General features: G+C 52.1%; 1 protein-coding gene across 1 annotated transcript in view; it reads right to left on the reverse strand.

The window, feature by feature from the left end:
• Positions 1-26,599, reverse strand: part of CRYL1 (crystallin lambda 1) — a 599,473-nt gene that overhangs the window by 66,110 nt on the left and 506,764 nt on the right. The window lies entirely within an intron of this gene.

Consider the following 26,599-nt stretch of genomic DNA (forward strand, 5'->3'; position numbering starts at 1 on the left):
TTTAGAAAACGTGTGGAAGACACACTCAGGCATTAATCATAAACAATAATTCTGCATTCTATCAGAGGGTGTCAGCAATTTCAAAGCTTGCATGAGCCACCAACATTTGTGCACCATATACATGCAGTGGAAGGGTTTTACACCATGCCTTTGGAAGACAAGCAACTTCTAGCCGGACTCAACAGTAAAGCACAAGTCTGTGATAATCACTGTAATTCAAAGCCAACTGGGATGCAATGACATATTCTAAGACAGAGAATTCCCATACGGAGATATGATGTTATCGGGTGGATTTCACTGCACACATTTACACCAAAGAAAGGACATTATAGAGTCTATTAGTTTTGCTACACATTGGAGCTTGAAAGACAGTGCATAAAAGTCACTCTGCCAACTGCTATATACAATCCTGGCAGGACTAAACATAACTGGTCAATACCATTGAATTTTAGGTTTTGTTTTATAACCTCAGGTCCACTTTAACAGTGGTACTTGTTTGTGATTTTCTGAGGTTTTTCTTTTAAGCATACATTTATGTCTTTTGAGTAAAAAAAAAACATGACTTACTTCAGCAAAGTTGTGTTTTTTTATGCCCAAGCTTAAATATTTCACTGCTCCCAACTGACTGTCTGGCATTAGGTCAAGTGCAACAAGGTTGGCTGCAAGTTCCGGTCTGCAGCCAGGCCATTTGCCCAACTTGCCGTGCAGCCATCCATCCCTGTGTTAAGCCTTCAGCTAGCACAGCAGGGGTTATCTGCAAGTACCAACTAGATTCTATGCCCAATCCCTCTTGCACGTGCTTGGCCGCCATTTGCAATGCAGGTTTTCACGTGGGCAACCCTAAGTGGGTGGTGACCACCCTGTTGGTAACGGGCCCAACCTTCATGTGGCCAACTCCTCCTGCTCCTCGCCTTCAGCAGTGCACAACGCATGTTTACCAGAGCACAGCTAAAACCCCTGATGCGCACTGCCCTCGGCCAGGCCCGGGCCCAACCATACTATGAATCCACACCTTGATTCACATGGACATCAGCTCTGCACATTGTGCCAAGGCTACTGGGCGTGACCTGTGACGAGGCACTGTGTCCAGTTTTCTGTGCACCAAATCACTGTTGCACGCCAACTCTAGTGTGTGTAGAAGGGACTGGTCAGGATGTTTGGTCCACAACCCATCATGCTCCCAGTGTCGACTGCACACACCCTTCGGCTATGCACAGCTAGCACAGGCCACGAAACCCAGCCAACTGCACCCAACTCATATGCACCTAACCTCTCACTATGCAAGTCCTTCGACAGAAGAGAGACACAGTGGTTGCACTAGTCATTGCACCAGCCCCATCCGTCCTCCTACCCAACCCACCTATGCATGGACTTTGCCCTTGTGCAGTGAGCTCTGGTCACATGCAGTGTGTTGTTACCAGAGTGCCCAGCATATAGCAAGACCCTCCACCCCAAAACTTTATCCGATTTGTGTGCAGGATTTGCTAGTCTACAGCCAGAAACAACTATTTAAAAAGTTTGTTACTATTAAAAATTGCAGATCTGCGGACTTGGATTTGCAAATTTAAAACGTCTACTCGTAGGATCTTGAAATGTGTGGGTGCAACTGTGATTCATGCAAGAAAAACATGGGCTTTTTAATTTTGGGGTTCTGGATCCGCCCCTCAGGAATATAGAAAAAGTACAAGTGGTTGTGCACATGATGTTCTAACGGATTTGGTGCAAAATGATCACGTGCTAAATAGGAATGTTCTGATCATAGGGAATTCTTCACATTTGTCAAGATAATTGTTACTTAACTTGGTCAGTTTTCATTATGTCAACCAAGTGGGTAAAATATACATCCAAGTTAGTACATGTACATTACAAATGGATGAGGTTGGTGCAGACGATAGCTGGCACAGCTCACCCCACTACAATTTACTCATCTATACATATAATGAATGCATCTTTGTGTAACGCAACGGGTGCACTTGTTAAGTGCTCTGATATCTTCGGGTCTAGTTCGCGCTATAAAAAACTCAACAACAAACAAGATGTCTCATTCTAAATACAGTTTTTTTCCTCTAGCTAAGGCAAAGACCGCAGCCCTATCATTTTCAGTCACCACGTGAAATAATTTAATAGAAGCCAGAACAAATCATTTAAAGTAGCTTCGCTAATTTTAATTTATATTAAAAGCCTCCCAGTTTCTTTGCCTATCGTTTTTTCTATCTTAAGAGGCCGTAGATAACCTCATTTGATCTCCTGGCTGTCGACGGCCTGGCAACATTGGCAGTGCTTCCAGCACTGGTTAACTGGCAGCAGAGTGGCATTTCTGTCGGTAATCATTTAATTACATGCAGTGGTGCACCCCACCCATCGGAACCCGCGGCTTGTGCTTAGGTATACTGGCATTCATCCTCGTTTTCGACATCCAGAGCACAAAGTAAAAGACATATCCTGATACAGATTTGCTACAAACGCGCCTTGGGATACTGGAAGCCACATGCACAATCCACGTGGAAGCAGAAGACAGGCATCTGCTATGTTTGGCGTTAGACGTGGAAGTGATTTACTTTCCCAAACGTAGGGGTTTGATGCACTTGGAACTGAATTGTAGGACATTGAAGGACATAAAGGGTCTTTTAAGACCAGAGAAAATTGTAAGGGAAGCCCTACAAGGACAGTCAACAAAGAGGTATAAAATAGAGTAATCGGATAGGGCAGGCTACAAAATGAAGTTGGGACACCAAGACCGGTAAGGGATAGGACTAAAATATATCAGATAGGAAGATACTGTTTGCGATAAAACAGACGGTTTCAACAGCAGTTATAGAATTTAGGAAAAGATAAAGCGGAGGACATCTTGACTAAGCCTATCGCCGATGTGGAGACAAAATTCCTCGGTGGGTGTATATTGACAATCATCATCTGACACACTAAACTCATTAATGTATTTGGTAATTCATATTGAATATTGAAAATTTGTGGAGGTCTTAATAGTCCAGATCAGACCAGAAAGAAAACACAACCTCTAATATTTTCAGTGGTGAAACTAAATTGTGAGTGCTCCCTAATGAGGGTCCATGGTGCTTGAGACCTTCAGCAGAATCTAGGAGATTGCTTGTTATTCTTTGTAAATAGCATGAATTCTGTCTTGGTGTGTGTTGGACCTAGAGTTGTCAGGTCACCTAGGGTAGCCTGGCCTAGGGTAGGGCAGTCACTAAACAGAGGCACATGTGTAAAGGTTGCACACCACCCAGCAGTAATAAAATGCAATTCCACACAAAAATGACGCTACACCAATCTTTGTGGAAAAATATGAGCTGTTTTATAAAAATATTTCTGTTAGCTTTTCTCTCCTCTCTGTAGTTTTACATTTAATTACACTGTACAATTTTATCAGTACTTTTCATATATGACCTATCACATTAGTAGATCTCAGTTCAGTAGCTCATTAATCTTTGTATAGAGAATTGATCCCGGATGCACTTCCTCAGCATTCAACTTTAACACCTCCTACAGCAATAATTTGCCCACACCAGCTGAGATTTTCAGGTTACATAAAGGAACAATTCCCACCATTAACACTTAACCCACTCCAACCCACTAGTATGGGTAAGTTCAGGTCACAGGACCCTGGAAGGTTACCTTCCTAACCACTGTATGGCACTTTTCTCACATTTAGATGAGTGACCTTAACTATTCAGTTGTCAGAAGCAATACTGTAATCAGATTAGTTATATCTTAATCAAACGTTAGGATTAAGTCACAGGTTCTTCTTCCCTTCCTCCTCTGTAAGAGAATCCCACTTTATAATCCAACCGCCAACTTTATTAATTCTCGATATCTCTGTTCACTTCCTGAGCACTGTCAGGGCTGTCTTACAGGAATTCAGGGAGTCAGGGAGTCAGGGGGGGGGGGGGGGGGGGGGGTGGGGAGGGGGAAAGTTAGAGAGCTCCTCCAGTGCTTCTGGGATCGGGGCGTGAGGGAATTCCTTTCTGACCTCTCAATTAATTTCCCCAGTCACTCGTCACTCTCCCCCCTTTCTCCACCTTACTTGGGGGCTGAATGGGGCAAAATGCGGGAACAGACCTCCAGCTCTCTCTTCTCCCGGCAGCTCCTCCCACGGTAATGGGGACCAGCACACTTACGCCAGCACTGAGAGGAGGCCGGTCTGAGGCTGCCGGTGATCCAGTCACTCGCGCGGTCCTCGCCGCTCCCTCTTCAATCGCGCCGCTGCACAGGCGCGGGTGAGCAGCGTCTCTGCTAAGCGCCGCCTCAGTCGCGCTGTTGAACGCTTACCGCTCCTGGACTTGCGCGGAGATCAGCGCTTCGCCGGCTCACTCCACTGACAGCCGTACCACTGGGCCTGCGCAAGGATCAGCGCTCCCTCGCTCATGCGCCTCGCCCGGCAACGCCTACACAATCACTCGCCTCCGCTCCAGAGGCTCCTCGGACAGCGCAGGGCGTTGCAACTCGCTCTGGTCTTCTCCTTTGGGATACCGGTAGGGTGATCCAGCGAGAGGAAATGGGGTTTTTTCCCAGTCAGCAGCTAGGAAAGTGGGGGTCAGAGGGTCTCAAGGGGCCAACAGCAGTTGCCGAATCGATTCCCTCAGATAACCAAGTCTGACGTGAGGGTTTGGTCAGAGGCAAGAGGGGGGACGTCTTCACGAAGCGGCTGTCTATCTCTCTGACAAACTAACTACTTCTTGCGCGCCCACCTCCCCACACCACTGCCTCACTCCTCTAACTCACTGGACTGTACAAAATGGCTTCCTGACCCCTGCCCTTTTATAGACTGTCCACCCAGGGTCTAGTAGGGTCCAGAAGGTTCCAGAAGGCTCTATGTTAACCTATGGGGCCTTCTAGGGGATGACAGTTGTGGCAGTTAATATCCACCATTTTGTTGATCTGGGTGAATCCCAGTCAGAAAAGGCACCTAGGCCTGAGGTGAAAAACTATGAGGGCCCAAAAGCATCTATCCCCCAGGCCAACTCCATCAAAATAGTCCAGTGGACACAAAAAGTTAGAAAAGGAATGAGGGGAAAAAAGGGGACAAAATAAATAATTCATAGGAGGGGCTACCCAAAGGCAGACAGGTCTAACACGCGTCCCCCCCCAGGTGAAAGTGGGGAGAGCTACCCAACCCCTTGGGAGTCCTCATCACTAAGGCGGAAATACCTGGAGAGACCGTCTGCATTGGCGTGGTCCACTCCAGGCCTATGTTCCACCCGGAAGTCCATTCCCTGTAGGGAGATGGACCATCTCAACAGCTTGGGATTTTCCCCCTTCATCTGCATCAGCCAACGAAGGGGGCGGTGGTCAGTCTGAACCAGGAAGTGCGAGCCAAACAGGTATGGCCGCAGCTTCTTCAGAGCCCACACCACCGCAAAAGCCTCACGCTCAATTGCACTCCACTTCTGTTCCCGGGGAAGTAGTCTCCTGGATAGGAAAACTACAGGCTGATCCAGACCCTCTTCATTAAGTTGCGATAACACTGCCCCAATGCCATGTTCTGATGAGTCTGTCTGGACAATGAACTCCTTGGAGAAGTCTGGGGCCCTCAGGACCGGTGCTGCACACATTGCCTGCTTCAACTTTTCAAAGGCTTGCTGACAAGCCTCTGTCCAAACTACCCGTTGAGGTTGTTTCTTTGAGGTAAGCTTTGTCAGGGGCGCTACAATAGTGCAATACCCCTTCACAAAGCGACGGTAGTAACCTGTGAGGCCCAGGAAAGCTCGGACCTCAGTCTGGGTCTTGGGGGGTTCCCAGGCCATGATTGCCTCAATCTTTGCCAGGAGGGGCTGCACTGTTCCCCTACCCACCAAGTGTCCAAGGTACACAACCGACCCCTGCCCTATCTGACATTTGCTGGCCTTGATGGTCAATCCAGCTTGTTTCAGGGCCTGGAGAACTGCTTGCAAATGTTGCAAATGGTCCTCCAAAATGCTACTGAAGACAGCAATGTCATCCAGATAAGCAGCGGAGAAACCCTCCATTCCGGAGAGGACCTGATTCACCAGCCGCTGAAAAGTGGCAAGGGCATTTTTGAGCCCAAAGGGCATCACACAAAATTGGAAGTGTCCCTCAGGCGTGGAGAAAGCTGACCTTTCCTTTGCTCCATCTGTCAGGGAGATCTGCCAGTACCCTGAAGTGAGGTCAAAGGTACTTAGATATTGGGCAGCTCCCAGCCGGTCAATTAATTCATCCGCCCTAGGGATCGGATGAGCATCAGTTTTGGTAACTGAGTTCAGTCCCCGGTAATCCACACAGAACCTCAGCTCTGGAGTGGTGCCTGGTGGAGCGGCTTTTGGCACTAGAACCACCGGACTGGACCAGGGGCTGTTGGAAGGTTCGATAACTCCTAGTTCCAGCATCTTGGCGACCTCACCATGGATGCTAGCCTTCACCTTGTCGGTCAGCCGGTAGGTCTTTGACTTCACTGGTGGGCTGTCTCCTGTGTCCACATCATGGGTACACAGGTGGGTCCTTCCCGGGACAAGGGAGAACAACGTAGAGTACTGCTCCAGTATCTGGCGGCAGTCCTCCCGCTGTTCAGGAGTTAGGGATGGGGAGAGAATCACTCCCTCCACTGACCCATCCTTTTCTTGAGACGAGAACAAGTCTGGGAGAGGTTCGCTTTCCGCTTCCTCTCCTCCATCAGTCACCATCATTAAGATGACCTTGGGCCTCTCATGGTGGGGTTTGAGTCGGTTAGCATGTAGCACCCGTAGGGGCTGTCGAGGGGTCTTAAGGTCCACCAGGTATGTGGCCTTACCCTTCTTTTCTAACACCTCAAAGGGGCCTGTCCAGCGATCCTGGAGGGCACTTAGCTCTCCAGGCTCCATCACCCACACTTTCTGGCCAGGCTCCAATTCCACCTGGTGAGCGTTGTGGTCATACCACTCCATCACTGCCTGGCTGGCCTCCAAGTTGTCAGAAGCTTGCTTCCACAACTTCGCCATTTGGCTCCTGAAGGCCAGCATGTAGCTCACCACATCCTGGGGGGTTTCCTGGGAGACTTTTCCCATCCATCCTTCACCAGGCTGAGAGGACCGCGTACAGGGTGCCCATACAGAAGCTCAAAGGGGCTGAAGCCCACTCCCTTCTGTGGCACTTCCCTGTAGGAGAATAGCAAACAGGGTAGGAGGACGTCCCATTTCCTCCGCAGGCTTTCAGGCAGACTTCTGATCATGCCCTTCAAGGTCTTGTTGAACCTTTCTACCAGACCATTGGACTGGGGGTGATAGGGAGTGGTGAACCGGTAGGTCACTCCACACTCCTTCCACATTGCCCACATGTATGCTGACATAAAGTTGGTCCCCCTGTCGGACACAACTTCCTTGGGGAATCCCACTCGGGTAAAAATCCCCATCAGGGCCCTAGCCACCACAGGTGCAGTGACAGTCCTCAGAGGTATTGCCTCTGGGTACCGTGTGGCATGATCCACCAGAACCAGGATAAACCTGTGACCAGCTGTTGTTGGTGGATCCAATGGCCCTACAATGTCGATGCCCACCCTTTCAAAGGGGGTGCTAACGACAGGAAGTGGTTCCAGGGGAGCTTTCAGCTTCACCCCTGTTTTCCCACTGGCTTGGCAGGTTACACACGTCCGACAGTAGGTGTTAGACGCCACTTTCATCTGAGGCCAGTAAAAGTGGAGGACAAGCCGAGCAAAGGTCTTGTCCTGACCTAAGTGTCCTGCCAAGGGAATTTCATGAGCCAATTCCAGCAGAAAGGCTCGGTACCGTTGAGGGACTACCAAGGCCCTTGATGAACCAGGTAAGGGTACCTTGGGTTCACTGTAAAGGAGTCCATCCTCCCAGTAAATGTGGTAGTGTCCCGCAACGTCCCCTGCTACCTGGGCTTCAGCCTGTCGCCTCAGTCCCTCAAGGGTGGGGCACTCCTTCTGGCCCTTACAGAACTCTTCTCTGGTAGGCCCTCCCTTCACATGCCACTCAGCAGGGATGGGCAGGTCCTCCATAGAAACTACTTCCCCCTCCACGGACTCCTGGTCCACCACCGCAGGTGGCCGATCTGTCACATGGGATGTGGAAGCCGAAGCAGGCTTCTCCTGTCTTCAGGTCTGTCCCTTTTTGGCAGCGGGTTGGGCCATTGTTCCAGGCTCCAACCCAGGCGAACTCCCTCTCCGGGCATTCGCAGACCTTGTGCTCGCACAGGCCCAGTCAGGTGCACCTAGCATCTCTGAATGCGTCCGGTATTCCACCTCTCTCCAAGCATTGTGCTCCATGTCATTCCCCAGCAGACAATCAACTGGCACGGCAGGGCTTACGGCAACTCGAAGTGAACCTGCAACCCCTTCCCACTCAAAGTGAACCTCGGCCACGGGGTAGTGGCCCATTCTGCCGTCAGCCATCGCGGCGGGGTGGAGTACATTGGGAATCACCTGCTCTGGAGACACCAGTTGACTTCTCACCATAGTCATACTGGCTCCTGTATCTCTCAGAGCCTCCCCTCTCTGGCCATTGATGGTGATCCATTGCCCATACTTAGTAGTATTTGGGGGCACCTGAATCTTAGGAACCATCTCCCGTTCTCCCAGGGACACTAAGGTGACACCCGCCCACTCACCCCCCTTATCTAAGGGCAACTCCTCCCCGAGCGCTACACTAGCTACTCCCGGGGCTTTGCCTCCAGTGGGAGGGGGTGGTCTCTTTGGGCATCTGACATCTCCCTTATAATGTCCAACACCACCACACTCGAAGCAGTGGACAACCCTTGGCTGCTGGCTTTGGCCAGGATGAGGGTTTCTGGGCGGGTTAGCCTTAGGGGTGAAACCTGTTCCCTTTCCCTGGAAACTGTTTTGGGGACCTTTAGAGAACTCCCGCTTTTTATCTCCCCCCTCCTTCTTCTGAGGGGCGCCCTGTCCGGCCTTTTGGGACTCCCCTCCAGTCCCCTTTGAGGACACCCGGGTACTTGCCCAGATGTCCGCCTCCTCTGCAAGCTTCCGGGGGTTGGTCAGCTTGCTGTCCACCAGGTGCTGGCGCAGCTCAGGAAAACATTTCTCGAGTAGATGCTCTTTAAGAAAAAGGTCATACAAACCCTCATAGTCCTTCACCTCGCTGCCCTGTACCCAGCCCTCCAATGCCTTCCTCGCATAATCCAGGAAATCCACCCAGTTCTGGGTGCTTAACTTGTGGCTCCCCCTGAACTTTTGGCGATACTTTTCTGGAGTTAGCCCAAACTTTCTAATCAATGCTAACTTCATGGTGGGGTAGTTGGTCTGCTCCTTCGGTTCTAAGGCTAACAAGGTGTCCCGACCAGTAGGAGGCATGTACTTATACAACCCACCCCCCCAGTGCTTTTCCTGGATCCCATGGGCTCTTAAGGAGACCTCATAGGCAGCCAGCCACTTAGCTATGTCATCCCCCTGACTATAGCTGGCAACTATATCCTTAGGCAGGTAGGGTCTGGACTCCCTGGTTGGTTCTCTGGTTTCGCTGCCACCATTTGGAGAGTTGGCGAGTCCTAACTGTAGAGCCTTGAGTTCTAGCTCTTTTAGTCTAAGCTCATGAGTCATCCTCTGTTCCTCCCTCCTTTCTTCCAACTCCATTTTTGCTATTTCCCACCTTAACAGTCTTTCCTCTCTCCTGTCAGCTAACTCGGTTTCTGACAACCCTCTCGATGACACACTGCTGCCCTCCCGTGAGGTTGCCTTGGGGCTGATTGACATCTCACCCACCCCCGGGGGACATTCCGCAGTCCTATCAATGACAGTACCTCTGTCCGATTCCACCTCCTTCACCGTTCCCTCCGTGTGTGCTTCCACCCATGCTCGCAGACTAGTACGGAGCTCCTCTCTTTTGGCCCCTCGCCTGACAAACACTCCCCTCTCCTGACAGAAATCCTTGCGCTGTGCCACAGTATAGGTCTCCAGCTCTGACATTTCGAATTCCATCTTGTCAGTGAAAAGTGTGGATAACCACCCCGAAGTAGGTGACCAGGATAAGAACTTTGAGGGTCACTTCCACCCACCTCCAGGAAAGAATTTGGAAAAAGCAAAAGTAAAAAAAATTAGGAAGGCCGCCAGGAGAAAACTTGGATTGGAAGCAGGCGACCCCGGTGGCAGTGGGTTCGCGCCTGCAGTTCAGGAACGAGACTGTGTTGGCGGAATATAATCGCTACGCCCTGCCCTGCTGAATGAGAGCTGTGGCGTTGGACTATTATTGTTTTTAAATTACTTCCCACTCAACAGGAGTGCAACTTTTAACTTTACCTGTCAGGGCTCGGTGGAGTGTGGGCGCCATCTTCTCTTGGGCTCGTCAGGCGACCCAGCTCGGCGCCACACCCACCGCGCTCCGCCCCTACTTAGGAGTGGCTTCTCCCCTTCACTCGCTATTGGAAGCAGGCGACCCCGGTGGCAGAGGGTTCGCGCCTGCAGTTCAGGAACGAGACTGTGTTGGCGGAATATAATCGCTACGCCCTGCCCTGCTGAATGAGAGCTGTGGCCCTGGACTATTATTGTTTTTAAATTACTTCCCACTCAACAGGAGTGCAACTTTTAACTTTACCTGTCAGGGCTCGGTGGAGTGTGGGCGCCATCTTCTCTTGGGCTCGTCAGGCGACCCAGCTCGGCGCCACACCCACCGCGCTCCGCCCCTACTTAAACGTACCCAATGAGGAAGCGCAGCGGACGAGCGCAGCGGGCGCGACGAAGGCGCGCCGAAGTGGCGCCTAAGTCAAGCCCGTCTGCGGCCGGATGGGGCTTGGGGCGCGTCCTAATGCCCTTGTTTATTCATCTGAGGTACTACGTTCTATTCAGGGTGACTGGCCTCTGTCTGTGCCTATTATTCGGCACATTTCTTCCCTCGGCCTTAATTCCTCCCCTTATCACATCATCCTTCCCCACATAACTCCTCCATTGTCCTCTGCTTCCGACTCAGGTTCCTCACCTCCTCTCCCCGCCCTGTCTGTTATTCTACTTAACACCAGGTCGGCTGTGAAGCACCACCAAGAGATATTTGTGCTGCTCGATACCCACCAGCCCGACATGTTACTTTTAACAGAAACATGGTTCTGTGAGTCCTCCCTGCCTTCCCTTTTGGCCGCTCTTCCTTCATCTTATGTGGCCCTCCGTGCTGATCGGTCAGTGGGTAAGGCAGGGGGTGGCGTGGCCCTTATAGCTCGAATTGAGCATAATTTTCAACTCCTTTCCTCCTCTCCCATCACTCCCACCGAGCACCTTGTGGCTCGCTCCCTTGCTTTTTCTCCCCCGCTCACCTGCTTATTAATGTATCGCCCCCCCCAGTCATCCCACTTGTTTTTACCAGCATTTCAGGACTTATTGGCCACTTTAGCGATTAATCATGCCTCAGTGCTAGTATTAGGGGATTTTAATTATTGGCCCTCAGACCCTCATGAATGTTCTGATTCTAAACAATTTTCTGATTCACTTTTATCCTTGAACTTTGTCCCTCACTCGCAGATTCCTACACACATTCACGGTCATGTACTAGACCAGGTCTGGTCTCTTAATATCTCGGTCTCTTCCATGTCCGTGTCCCCATGCCCCTGGTCAGATCATGCTTTGATCTCTTTCTCTCTTCGCCTTAAGCCAGCAGCAAAAATTCCGCTTGCCAAAAACACCTGGGCGCGGAACTGGAACAGGGTAGACCTCCCTGCTCTGTCTTCCTCTCTAGTGAACTCTGCACCTAACATAGAGGGTCTACCATCTGTCTCTCAAGCCGCTGCCATCGATACTTGGCTCGCTGGAGGCTGCGATACGGTAGCCCCCTTACGTCGGATCTCAATCCGAAGACCCAAGGAGTCAAATCGATGGTTCGGCGATGACTTAAAGATAAAAAAGCTGACCCTCAGGCGGGCCGAGAGGCAATGGAGAAAGGATTACTGCCCCCTATTAAAACACACTACATGACTTTACTGAGTGACTATAAAAGGGCCATATTAGGTGCTAAAACTGCATACTTTTCAGCCAAAATTTTGGTGGCGGAGAACAAACCTAGGGAGATCTTCTCCATCATCCACGACTTGGCCTATTCTGACAGGGCCACACCTAAGCCTCCCCCCACCCAGTCCCTCTGTGATTCTTTGAATTTTTATTTTTGGGAAAAAATTAGTAATATTAAAGCCAATATCCCACTCCCTTCCCCTACTTTTGTTGAGCCCCACCCCCCGGTTGTTCACGGCTGTCTCTCATCTATCCCCCCGCTCACCGAAGAAGTGTTCCTTGCAATACTTCCAAAAGTAAAGTCCGGATCCCCGGCAGACATCTGCCCAGCTCACATCCTGCAAGAAATTTATTCTATCTGCCCCAAACCGCCAATTTCCTTCCTCAATAGCTCGCTGGCCCAGGGTGTGGTAATTCCAGCCCTCAAATCTGCAACCATAGTGCCCATATTGAAGAAGCCTGGCGCAGATCCTTCTGCGCCAGCTAACTATCGCCCCATCTCCCTTTGCCCTATTTGGGCAAGGGGCTGGAGCGACATGTAACATCGGTCCTCAGTGCCCATGTAGAAGCCAATGGAGGCCTAGCGTCTCGCCAGGCAGGCTTTCGACCTAGGCACTCCACCGAGTCCGTGGTGGTGTCGGTCCTGAACAACCTCAGGGAGGGTATGGACCAAAACAACTACCAGGCTCTGGTACTCCTCGATCTCTCCGCCGCCTTCGACACGGTGGACCATTCCATCTTACTTTCCCGTGTCGGAGCGGCGGGGGTCGGGGGTTCAGCCCTGGTTTGGCTATCATCCTTCCTGAGGGACCGCACATAGGCGGTTCGGCTGGGGGACTTTTCAGCCACCCAACTCAAGGTCACATGTGGTGTTCCCCAGGGTTCTTCTCTATCCCCTCTTTTGTTCAATCTCTATATCTACCCTCTGATCTTTGCACTTCAACAACTGGAGGTCACCGTCTATAATTATGCCGATGACCTCCAGCTTATCTTTTCTCTCTCCTCTTCTTCCCACTCTATTTCTAACTTTCAGACTACTATGATTTTCATCAGGGACTGGATGGACCACAACCATCTGAAGTTGAACTCTGACAAAACAGAACTGGTCCTTACGGGTGGTTCCTCCAGTCCCTGGAACTCTTTATTCTGGCCTTCTTCTCTAGGATCCCCTCCCACCTCTTCTTCCTCAGTTAAAACCTTGGGTATTAAAATCAACAACCAACTTAATCTTCATTCACAAATCAACTCTGTTGTTTCTTCTTGTTTTCTCGTTCTTCGAACTATCCGCTCTGTCTCTCGTTTCTTCTCTCCACTTGCACTCAAACTAATCATGTCCGCTCTGGTGATCTCCCGGCTGGACTACGCCAACGCTCTATACAACGGCATTCCGGCGTATAGTCTGCGGAAGCTCCAGCTGGTTCAAAACCAGGCGGCCAGATTGGTGTATGGTCTTTCCCGTTCCCATCACTCCACCCCCTTACTGAAGGCACTACACTGGCTACCTGTTAGGGAGCGATCCCTTTTTAAAACTGGCTGTATGGTTTTCCAGGCGCGCCAGGGCACGGCCCCTGCCTTCATTTCTTCTTTGCTAAAAGAGTATACCCCTGCCCGTGAGCTCCGTTCATCCACCCAATCTCTTCTCTATGTACCCCGCTACAGACGTAAGAAATGGGGCGGAGCCAACTTTTCATTCTTGGCACCATCCTTTTGGAACTCCCTCCCCGATCACTTACGTCTGGCCAGACAATATTCCCTCTTCCAAAAAGATCTCAAGACTTTTTTGTTCACCCAGGCTTTTCCTAATGTAATCTGATTTTAATTTTCCCCTCACTGGTTCCTTGTTCCTACTGCCAAATTTGTCTCCACGAGCGCCAAGAAACCGTACGGTGAATGTAGCGCTATATAAATATTTTAAATTCAAATTCAAATTCAAAACTCCTAGTGTAGGTCAGTGGATTACGCTTAGTTACTGCAGAGTAGTTGCAACCACAGTTCTCATCCCACCGCTTGCCACCAATATGTTGGACCTAGAGTTGTCAGGTCACCTAGGGTAGCCTGGCCTAGGGTAGGGCAGTCACTAAACAGAGGCACATGTGTAAAGGTTGCACACCACCCAGCAGTAATAAAATGCAATTCCACACAAAAATGACGCTACACCAATCTTTGTGGAAAAATATGAGCTGTTATATAAAAATATTTCTGTTAGCTTTTCTCTTCTCTCTGTAGTTTTACATTTAATTACACTGTACAATTTTATCAGTACTTTTCATATATGACCTATCACATTAGTAGATCTCAGTTCAGTAGCTCATTAATCTTTGTATAGAGAATTGATCCCGGATGCACTTCCTCAGCATTCAACTTTAACACCTCCTACAGCAATAATTTGCCCACACCAGCTGAGATTTTCAGGTTACATAAAGGAACAATTCCCACCATTAACACTTAACCCACTCCAACCCACTAGTATGGGTAAGTTCAGGTCACAGGACCCTGGAAGGTTACCTTCCTAACCACTGTATGGCACTTTTCTCACATTTAGATGAGTGACCTTAACTATTCAGTTGTCAGAAGCAATACTGTAATCAGCTTAGTTATATCTTAATCAAACGTTAGGATGAAGTCACAGGTTCTTCTTCCCTTCCTCCTCTGTAAGAGAATCCCACTTTATAATCCAACCGCCAACTTTATTAATTCTCGATATCTCTGTTCACTTCCTGAGCACTGTCAGGGCTGTCTTACAGGAATTCAGGGAGTCAGGGGGGGGGGGGGAAAAGTTAGAGAGCTCCTCCAGTGCTTCTGGGATCGGGGCGTGAGGGAATTCCTTTCTGGCCTCTCAATTAATTTCCCCAGTCACTCGTCACTCTCCCCCCTTTCTCCACCTTACTTGGGGGCTGAATGGGGCAAAATGCGGGAACAGACCTCCAGCTCTCTCTTCTCCCGGCAGCTCCTCCCACGGTAATCGGGACCAGCACACTTACGCCAGCACTGAGAGGAGGCCGGTCTGAGGCTGCCGGTGATCCAGTCACTCGCGCGGTCCTCGCCGCTCCCTCTTCAATCGCGCCGCTGCACAGGCGCGGGTGAGCAGCGTCTCTGCTAAGCGCCGCCTCACTCGCGCTGTTGAACGCTTACCGCTCCTGGACTTGCGCGGAGATCAGCGCTTCGCCGGCTCACTCCACTGACAGCCGTACCACTGGGCCTGCGCAAGGATCAGCGCTCCCTCGCTCATGCGCCTCGCCCGGCAACGCCTACACAATCACTCGCCTCCGCTCCAGAGGCTCCTCGGACAGCGCAGGGCGTTGCAACTCGCTCTGGTCTTCTCCTTTGGGATACCGGTAGGGTGATCCAGCGAGAGGAAATGGGGGGTTTTCCCAGTCAGCAGCTAGGAAAGTGGGGGTCAGAGGGTCTCAAGGGGCCAACAGCAGTTGCCGAATCGATTCCCTCAGATAACCAAGTCTGACGTGAGGGTTTGGTCAGAGGCAAGAGGGGGGACGTCTTCACGAAGCGGCTGTCTATCTCTCTGACAAACTAACTACTTCTTGCGCGCCCACCTCCCCACACCACTGCCTCACTCCTCTAACTCACTGGACTGTACAAAATGGCTTCCTGACCCCTGCCCTTTTATAGACTGTTCACCCAGGGTCTAGTAGGGTCCAGAAGGTTCCAGAAGGCTCTATGTTAACCTATGGGGCCTTCTAGGGGATGACAGTTGTGGCAGTTAATATCCACCATTTTGTTGATCTGGGTGAATCCCAGTCAGAAAAGGCACCTAGGCCTGAGGTGAAAAACTATGAGGGCCCAAGAGCATCTATCCCCCAGGCCAACTCCATCAAAATAGTCCAGTGGACACAAAAAGTTAGAAAAGGAATGAGGGGCAAAAAGGGGACAAAATAAATAATTAATAGGAGGGGCTACCCGAAGGCAGACAGGTCTAACAGTGTGGTTGCGCTTCAGGTAGATGCTGGACATCCAGGTCCGGATTAGATGTAGGCAATGTTAAAGGTGTTGAAAGTCGGAAGCAGAGACTTTCAAGTAAAGGTATATAATCGACTTATTAGTGTATTTGAATTTCGTTACCAGTGAGTAGAGCTCCGAGGGGCGCCATGTAGATACTGACGAGGACAGTGGACATGATTGAATTTCTGGAATCTCAAGAGTGTCAAGGTAAGGCATTAGGGTCACTGGGTAAAAGGCAATTATGTCTCATGGCTGCACTTTGACCAGAAAGGTGTGGATTTCTTTTTTTTGTGGAAATCTTTTTATTAACATTACTCATCTCATCATACAATGCAGGACAATTATCATAATGCATGTGGTAGAATTGCGACTGAAAATACAACAAAGGATCTCCAATGATCTCCAAAGACACCGGTAGGGCAAACAACTGTTGACCTCACGGTCCCAGCCCTCCCCTCATTTCCCTGTATTTCCTCCATGGTCCCCGTATTTTCCGCCATATCTTGGTGCATCCCCTGCTTTTGAAAATAGATTCCTCAGCCCTTTGACACCAGTCCAAGTCACACACCCAGTGGTCCCAACACGACGGTGTCCGCGATCCCCAGACACTCGCTATGTTCCTTTTGGCCACCCCTGCCGCCAGAGACAGCCAGACCTCTCTGTCTAGTCCAGTCCGAGTCCTGCTTAATCATGAGAAGTAGCCACCTGGGCTCCAGTGGTACCGGCAAGCCCACCACAGCCGACATTGTGTCCCCCACCCTAGACCAAAAAGGCACTATCTCCGGGCATTCCCACAGTATATGGTAAAAAGTGCCCTCCTCCTGGCATCCCCATGCACAAAGGGCCGATCGACTTCTCCCCCAGGCGTATAGGTGAGTGCAGGGATAGTATACCCGATGCAGGATTTTGAGTTGTACTAAGCGGAACCTACAATGAATTGCTATCTCTCGTGGGCTTTGTAGGGCGTCCTGCCAGTCATCGTCCTCTAGATCGCCAATGTCCCCCACCAACCGCGCCTGCAGTGATGTCAGTGGGTCCGGCATATTGTTTATGAGTTTTCGATATATCGTGGAGGTTGGTTTTTCTGCGATCGGGTCCAGGAGCAACCTATCTTCCAAGGGGAATACTTTGGGATGGACGTGCCACTTTTAACGTGAGCGTGCAAGGCATGTGAAAGGCGCAAGTAGTGATAATATTGTGAGTCGTGGATATCATATTCCTTTTTAAGAAAGGCAAAGGATCAAAGGGCATCCCCCCCTCCAGACATCTCCCACATATTCTACACCTATGAGCTTCCACCCCCGGAACCCCGTCACACGAGTCACTTCAGGTAAGCAGTCTCCATGCCATAGGGGGGTTCTACCAGTCAGGGAGCCCGCCCAGCCCAAAAACCTATTTGCCTCCCGCCAGCATTGGACCACCACTCCCGTGTGGGAGCCTTTTCCTGGCCTCCGAGCATAGAGGAGCGGCTCGCAATTCCCATCAGGAATAAGCAGACGGTCTACTCTATAGGCCGGTTCCGACGATCAGTGTACACCCAGCCGTTTACTACCTGCAACTGTGAGGCCGAATAGGACAGCCTGACTTTTGGGAGTGCCTGCCCCCCGTCGTATACCCCCCTCGTCAGCTTGTGCAATGCTATTCTAGGGTTGCCCCTCTCCCACAGGAGTGTCCGGTGAGCGCGTGCTATTTGTGTAAAGATCCCATTTGGGATTGGGTATGGCGTATTTTGCAGAATGTATAGCAGCCGAGCATCTTGAATATGGCTGCTTTGCCCATCGGCAGCGATCTCCAATGGTTCACTTCAGTCCTAAGGCGAGCTAATCGGGGTTCCAGGTTTCTGGCGAGGAACTCCACCCTATCTCTCGTTATGTAGACCCCTAGGTATTTAAAGCCGTCCAGGGCAATGGATGCAGGACATCTAGATGGAATCCGTGGGGGGAGACCAGAGAGCGGAAAAATTACTGACTTTACCCAGTTAATGGTATAGCCTGAATAGCTACCGAAGAGTTCGAAAAGGTGTAGGGCCTGTGCAATCGAGTGGTACGGCCTGGCCATGTAGAGCATGATGTCATCAGCGTATGGGGAAATACGCTCCTCCCATTCGCCGTTTAATGCCAGGCCCCAAAACAACCTATTCCTCCTAAACCAGTGAGCCATTGGCTCCAAAGCCAGAGCGAATAGGAGGGGTGACAGAGGTCACCCCTGTCTCGTGCCCCGCCGCAGAGAAAAGATCCTGGACACAGTGCCATTAACTCTCACTCTTGCCACCGGCTTCTCATACAAGAGGCGCACCCAGCTGCAGAACGTTGGGCCTAGCCCCAGGCGCTGGAGCACTATGAATAAATAGGGCCATTCGATAGTGTCAAAAGCCATTGAGGCGTCCAGCGCCATCAAAGCTGTTTGAGTGGTCCCCACATCTTCCGTCATATATACCACTCCGTATAGGCGGCTTAGATTGTGACGGGCGCTCCTGCGCAGCATAAACCCGGACTGGTCAACACGCACCAAGTCTGGTGCAGAACCGATAGTAGCCTATCCGTCAGAGCTTTAGCCAAAACCTTCGCCTCCATATTGATGAGTGAGATCGGGCGGTAGGACGAACACTGGTCAGCCGGCTTCCCCGGTTTATGGATCACCGCGATCGTGGCTTCTGTTTGGTCAGGCGGCAGACAACCCTCATCTTCGGGTCATCTAGAGGAGAGGGCCGATGACGATATTGGTCTTCCGCTTGTAGAGCTCCACGAGAGCCCGTTTGGTCCCTGTACCTTCCCAGACTGGAGGCAGTTGAGAGCCTTGCCTATTTCTTCCCCGATAAGGTCTACCTCCAGACGGTCTCTTTGCTCTTGGGATAAGGTGGATAGCGTGAAATCGCGCAGGAACTCTGTGCAGTCCTGCTCGGACAGAGTGCAGCCCGGGGTATAGAACCCCTCATAATAGGACGAAGGCTTCCGCTATGTCTGCACTATTTGAGGCTAAAGAGCCGGCCCGGTCGCGTATCTCGGCCACCCATGCCTGCACCCCGTTCCGGCACTCGAGCCACGCCAGCAGCTGGAGAGCTTTATCCCCAACGTCGTAGATTTGGTGTTGGGTGGCAATGGAGTAAGCGCCTGCTTTGCCAGAGCCCGGAGCTCCCGCTGCTTAACACCATCAATGCTACAGGATTTCCCCCTCAGTGCTGGCTCTCATTTTTTCCCATTGTTCATGACGAGCACACGAGCAGTGTACTGCATGACGAGCTGAGCTCGTCATGAGCATGGAAGGGGTTAAGAGCCAGTGCATGACGGAGATTGTCTGTCGGTGTTGCGCCAACTTCTCGTTCCATCCTCTCTATCTCCCCCTCCATCTGACTGATCTGGAGCGTCTCTTCTTTCTTTTGAGCCCCAATCAGGTCCTGGGCCTGCCCACTCAGAACGGTTTTGAAAGCCTCCCAGAGCGTGATACTAAACTCCACAGAACCCCTATTCTCTTCAAAGTACAACTGTGTACTCTCTCGGAGCTTTTCACTTATGGTGTCATCACATATAAGCCATGGATCTATCCAGGGGAAAGGAGGCCCTGTTCGTCACGGAACGTAACCCCAACCGGGGAGTGGTCCGAAATTCCCCGAGCAAGGATGTGAGCCTCCGTGAAGGCGCCCAACTGATCAATCCGCGCGAAGAAATGGTCCAGTCTGGATAAGGACCCATGCCTAGCCAAATAAAATGTATATTACCGTTGCACGGGGTGATGTTGCACCAAATGTCCGCACCCGACCGGTCCTAATCTGCGTCCATCACAGCGTTTACATCCCTGCCCAGAAGAAGGGTACCCCAGGGAAGATCAGGTCCTGGGCCTGCCCACTCAGAACGGTTTTGAAAGCCTCCCAGAGCGTGATGCTAAACTCCACAGAACCCCTATTCTCTTCAAAGTACAACTGTGTACTCTCTCGGAGCTTTTCACTTATGGTGTCATCACATATAAGCCATGGATCTATCCAGGGGAAAGGAGGCCCTGTTCGTCACGGAACGTAACCCCAACCGGGGAGTGGTCCGAAATTCCCCGAGCAAGGATGTGAGCCTCCGTGAAGGCGCCCAACTGATCAATCCGCGCGAAGAAATGGTCCAGTCTGGATAAGGACCCATGCCTAGCCAAATAAAATGTATATTACCGTTGCACGGGGTGATGTTGCACCAAATGTCCCCACCCGACCGGTCCCAATCTGCGTCCATCACAGCGTTTACATCCCTGCCCAGAAGAAGGGTACCCCAGGGAAGATCAGTCAAGAAGGACCCCAGACATGAGTATGTTGAAGAGTGGAGACCAAGCGGGATGTAGCAAGAACCCAGAGCTATGGTCCACACCTCCCATCTACCAGCTGTCGCTACCATGCAACCAGTTTCGTCAGTACATGTGCCGGAAACTACAAGTGGCAGGGTGTTAGGAATAAGAATGCCCATCCCCGCGATCCTGACGTAAAGCCAGAGTGGGCTACCATTTTGTACCCAAATCTATCAAGGGCCTTGCATCTGTTCCCCTGCAAATGTGTCTACTGGAGCAGGACCACATCTGGGGAATGCTGTTTTAAATACTGTAGCACCAACGTGCGCTTGATCTTGTCGCCCAACCCATTTACATTCCAAGTCCAAATGTTAATGCGTGCCTGATCCCCCATCTTGGACCTCTGACCTCCCCCTCCCCGGACAAGAGATGTCCCGTTGTATCCTGGACTGGCAACCCCCACATGCGAAAGTACTGTAGTGAGAATGAGCATAACATACCCCCAACCCAACACTAACCCCCCAGCCAACTCCCACCTTCCAAAGATGTAGAGTGCCTGTCGACCCATCCACCCCAGAACAAACCTGAAAAGGAAACATGAGCTTGCAGTCAGCAAACATACATACATGACTGTCGGAATTCTGACCCATTAAGATGAAAATAGTTGAGCAAACCACAAGCAACTCTCCGGCCCCACCTCCCCTCCCCTCAATCTGCAACAACTCGACCCCAGAAGAGTCATGGCTAAGAGAACAAACCTAACTGAACAGAGACCCCAGTGTCAAATGTCTCGTGGCATCCGAGGGCGCCTTCGGGCTGTCGCCAGGCTCAAGGCCCCCCAATGATCGTTCCGAAACTCAGGGCGAAAGTCACACAGTGCACATTGTCATCCCTCGTTACCTGGACCCATTCTGAACACTTCCCTGGCTGTCAGCAGCATGTCTGTCCATCCCCCCCACTTCTCGCCCAGGTGGGCGCAGCTCGGCTCGGCGCAGGCCTCCAGTTCTGCCCCCCATCCCTCCAGCCAAACACTGGCTTCCTCTGGAGACTCAAAGAAGTAAGACTTGCCACAATCCAGAATCTTTAGGCAGGCTGGAAAGAGCATCATATACTTCACCCCTTGCTCACAGAGTCCTTTAAAGGACCGCCGCTGCCGCTGGACGTGAAGGGAGAAGTCCGGGAAGAAACAGATGGTGGCATTGTCGAGCTGGAGATCTCCGGCTACCCTCGACGCCTGCAGTATAGCATCACGGTTGCAGTAGTTCAAGATCCGGGCGATGATAGTGCGCGGAGGGGCCCCTGGCTTAGGTTTCCCTCTCCGCGCGCAATGGGCCCTTTCGACCGAGAAGAAATTGGACAGCCGCTTCGGCTTCAGATGGTTGGGGATCAAGTCCTCCACAAACCAGTCCGTGGACGGCCCCTCCATACCTTCTGGGACACCCACTATGCGAATGCTGTTGTGCCTTGCCCGCCCCTCCTGGTCTTTAAGGTGGGCAATAGATATCAGTTTGGTTCTTCGTTAGGGCGGCCACCTGCTCCTCCAGTCTTTTCGTCTTAGATTGGAGACTACCAATCCCGGTCTCCGCCACCTTCTCGAACATCTTTCGGAAGTCGGCACGTAAGAGGTTGACCTCCTCAGTCACGTATCCAGTTTGGGCTCCAGGGTGCTGCGCAACTCTCTCTGATGGCCACCATGATGTCCTTAAGCGAAGGGTCTGGGTCGTTATTCCCTGGCTCCCCGTGCTGGCTACCACCTGGACGACCCTAATCCCTCCCCATGGCCGTGTATTTATTGATGTGATTGGATTGGCCATGCCCCAACGGTCTGTTACGGCCCGTGTCCTGTTGGGTAGACCCTTGTATGGCTAAGTGCGCCTGTCACCACCGGGGACAGCGCCGGGCAAGCACGGGTAAGTGTTAGTCCCTGCCGGTCAGGGCCGACCCCCTCGGCTCCTCTGAGGGGTAGCACTGTCGCACCGCACACCGTACCCTGTGGACCCTTCATTCATCCCAGGCGCGATGATGTGCCTGTGAGTGGTGCTCCCAGTACACTCGTCCAAGCTGCCCAGCCGTCTCTTTCAGGCCCCCTCGCTGCAGGCAGCGTGTGTTCCGTGGGGTGAGCCGCCCCTCCTGTCGACCTGCAAGGCCCCCACTGCTAGACGCGCCGCTGACACCAGCCACTCACTCCAGACCAGATTCAGCCATTAAAGTCGGACTGTCTCGGTCCTGCCTGACAGTTGCCCGCTCACCTTCACTCCTGTCTCAGGGCCTGCGCTGGGGTGAACGCCACTCATAGACCTCATAGGCGGGGGAACACTTCAGCGCTCGCCGCTCTGGTGGTTGTTGTCTCCACAGCTGGCGCACTCTGTCCAGCACTGGTCTTCGGAAGGTGCTCGATCCGCAGTGCCGCCGCCAACTCTGACAGGGGCCGGAAGGAAACGCAGGCAGCGTATGTTCCGTAAGGCGAGCCGCCCCTCTTGCCCCGCTACTGGACACACGGCAGGCACCAGCCGCTTGCTGCAGTCCGGATTAAGCCATTGAAGCCGGACCGTCTCGGTCCTGCCTGACAGTCACCTGCTCACCTCTACCCCTGTCCCGGGGCCCACGCTGCAGTGAACACCACTCTCAGGCCTCGCAGGCGAGGGTAAACCCCAGCGCTCGCCGCCCTGGCGGTTGTTAACTCCGCAGCCGTCTTACTCTGACGAACGCCGGTCCCTGGAAGGCGCTCGATCCGCAACGCCGCCGCCAACTCTACCAGGGGCTGAAAGGAAGCACCGCTCTCAAGATCCTATGCCTATTTTGGGCCGGGGCACCGCTATTGGCGGCCTCCTAGCAGGGGGGCGACATTTTGAAAAGCCGGCCACCCGGGACGGACCCTCGGAAAATAACGTTGGAGTGCTCCGGGGAGTGTAATGTTCGGCGCGCGAGGAGGCACTCTAGCCTACCCGCGCTGCCGGAGTACGCTAGCGCTGACGCGTGACGTCAGACGCTGGCGAGTATAAATAAAGAGGCGTGGCCTCTGCGCAGCAGTCGGAGCTGCGTGTGTAACTACATAAACCGGCTCCTGGTGTTCATTAGCGCTAGTGCGCTGCTCCTGATTAACGCAGCGTCTAGAAACGCTACACTGGCGACGAGGGTCTGTTTTGAGTCCACGATGCTGTGTTGACGACCCCTGCTGATTTGAGGGTCGTTATGCCCTAGCTGGTGGCTGTTTCAAGCACTGATGTGCCCACGTGGACTCTGCTGGGGACTGTGTTACCGCGTCTGTGGAGGGAAGGTATGAGATGCTTTCCCTGGGCCCCTGCAGTGTTGCCCCACGCCACCTTGAAGGGAAAAGGAGCACTACTCACTGCTAATCCAAGCTATGTGGACAGCAGATGCCCGAAGACTGTGCCAAGGCCCCTGTGACCTGGGCTGCCCATCGTAGACACACCCACTGTGGAAGGGGAGACAGAGGGCCAAGCCCGTGAGTACAGGACGTCGTCCACCTTATTGTGCATTACCGCAAACGGATGGAAGCGAGGCGCGGCCTACGCAGCACGCGCCAATATGGTGTCAATTCCCGCCTTAGAGCCTTTCATCGTCGACGGTGCCCCGTCGTCCCTCGCCCTACGCTGGAGGGACTGGACTGATCGCCTACAGATATATTTCGAGGGGGCAGGAATATCCAGAGAGAGGCGCAGGGCCTTACTGCTCCACCTAGGAGGCAAGGATATCCACCATCGTGGAGGCAACGCTGAAGACATACCTCACACTCCTGACCGCTCTAAATGCCCACTTTGAGCCCATGGCAAACAGAGACTACGAAAGATTTATTTTTCGTCAAGCCAAGCAGGAGGCCGAAGAGTCTCTAGATGCATTCCATGGCAGACTAAAAGAACTAGCGAGCACGTGTGGGTTCCGTGACGAACAAGAGGAGATCCGAGGTCAGATCATCCAAGGCTGTTACTCATCCAAGCTCCGGGTGACCATACTCCAAGAAGACGGCAAGCCCCTGGCGGATATCCTCACACTAGGCCGCTCAAAGGAACTGTCGCAGGCAAGGGCGTCGCACATGGAAGCAGCCTTACACCGCCCCGTCAAGACGGAACAAGTCCACGTGGCCGAAAAGGTGAACGTGGTGAGGCCTAAAGTGCGACAAACCAGAGGGAGGAGACCGCCGGACACCAAGAAGAAAGAATGTGGATACTGTGGAGGTCAACCCAACCGCATGCAGGATTGCCCAGCAAAAGGGAAGAAATGTAGTGCATGCGGGTGGATGAACCACTTCGCGGCAGTATGCAGATCCACCAGGGTCAAGAAAGAAGCCGCACATGCGGTGCGAGAAGAGCCGGATAGCGAGGACATGGATGATGACACTGAAGAGTACCCAGTCCATTATGTATTCGCAATTAACCAGCCAGAAAGACAGAAGCGCCGCCTCCCGAAGTGTCGTATCAGGATCAACCAACAGGAGGTAAAAGCGACCATCGACACGGGGGCATCAATTGAGCTAATGGCCGCCAACGTATACCACCAACTACGCACCAAGCCTCCGCTACGAGAGGCAAAGATCCGAGTATTTGCGTACGGACAAAAGACGCCCATCCCATTGATTGGGTGTTTTAAGACAGACATACAGCATGGAGAAACGAAGATAAGCACCACCATCTACGTCACGGAAGAAGGTAGCGGCATGCTGTTGAGCGGACAATCAGCCGAAGCACTGAAGCTGATATCGTTCGCTATGGCAGTACTGGAGGAGAAATTAGACACCATAATGGAGGAGTTTGGTGAGGTGTTCAAAGGAATCGGGTGTCTAAAAGGGAAAGAGGTATCCTTACACAGTTCGCCGAGTACCTCAAAAGTTGGGGGATTCATCATCGCAAAGTGACCCCTCGATGGCCCCAAGCCAATGGGGAAGTGGAAAGGTTCATGCGCACTCTCAGTAAGACAATACGCATTTCCCTGGCGGATGGATCTCCCCTGGAAAGAGCGATCTACAGTTTCCTGAGAGAATACAGGATGACCCCTCACATCACGACGGAGGCAGCGCCAGGAACAGCCACCATGGGCCGAATAGTGAGTGAAACGATTCCCCACCACCCCACCTGGGTACCAGCACAGGCCAACGAGGAGAAGACCCTGGCCAATCGTACTCGCTCAAACGACCAAGCCAGCAGGCGGAGAGGAGCCAAAGAATCCAGCATTCGACCGCAAGATCAAGTCTATGTCAAAGACCGATACCCGGGGAGCAAGTTTCGGCTTCCGTTCGAACCCCGACCATGGACTGTAACCCGCAGGACAGGCACGATGGTGACCGCCCAAAGAGGAGCTGAAACCGTCACGAGAGATGTATCTTTCTTCAAGAGAGTCCACCCCGGAACACCTAATGGTCCCATGCGGGCGCCGGAAGGGCTGAGTCCGAACCAACTGAATTAAGACCAGGAGGTGGACCAAGATCCAAATGATGATGGAAACACAATGGACCATGACACCCAGTCGCTGCCCGCCTCATCCAGGGGTAGCCTGCCCAGCTGCTCCCCACCTCGGGATGAGCATAACACCTCCATGTGCAGGACCCCTGAGGCGGCCCCCATCCAGAGGTGGACAGTCCAGCTATGGCCTCAGGAAGAACCCAGCACACTCTTCCCAGCTGACCGACTATCTGGTGTAACCCTCAAAGACTGAGACTGGCAGACTGGTAACAGATCCATCGTTTTCATTACCTACTGTATTAATGTATTGCTGTTTTGGTAAAGGTTGGAAGGAGTGTAATGTTCGGCGCGCGAGTAGGCACTCTAGCCTACCCGCGCTGCCGGAGTACGCTAGCGCTGACGTGTGACGTCAGACGCTGGCGAGTATAAATAAAGAGGCGTGGCCTCAGCGCGGCAGTCGGAGCCGCGTGTGTAACTACATAAACCGGCTCCTGTGTTTATTAGTGCTAGTGCGCTGCACCTGATTAACGCAGCGTCTAGAAACGCTACAAGGAGGTCACTTCTGGGCTCCGATGGTCCGCACCATCTCCCGAAGTCTTCCGACGTCATCAGCTGCTGTGGCTGCTCAGGATTGTGCCGGATTTGGGCGATTTAAAGCCGACCGCTAGCGCAGCTCACCTAGTGTGTGGCTATCTTCGGTGGCTGCAAGCCACACCCCCAAAAGGTGTGGATTTCTGACTTGCATTATTTTGTCTCTGCTGGAAAAATGGGTCGTGCTCCATTGTGCACTGTTTACTCCACCTTATAGTACCCTCACCTGCATCCCTCTGTTTGAATGCCGTAGTACTGGATCTGTATAGCCCTTGCCATTGATTTTTGTCTTTTTCCGGGTACAATATGCAGGTGATATGATCCTTTGGTCCACTCAACCTGGGACACACTGCTGCTCTCCCCCACAGTTTGAAGGGCATTGAAGATAAAGCCAATTTTCCAATTAGTATACACCCCCCCAGTACCTTTTCTCCTTTTCTGTGGTGGGCTATGGCTCATG

This window comes from Lissotriton helveticus, chromosome 8 (genome assembly GCF_964261635.1).
Source record: "Lissotriton helveticus chromosome 8, aLisHel1.1, whole genome shotgun sequence".
Taxonomy (NCBI): domain Eukaryota; kingdom Metazoa; phylum Chordata; class Amphibia; order Caudata; family Salamandridae; genus Lissotriton; species Lissotriton helveticus.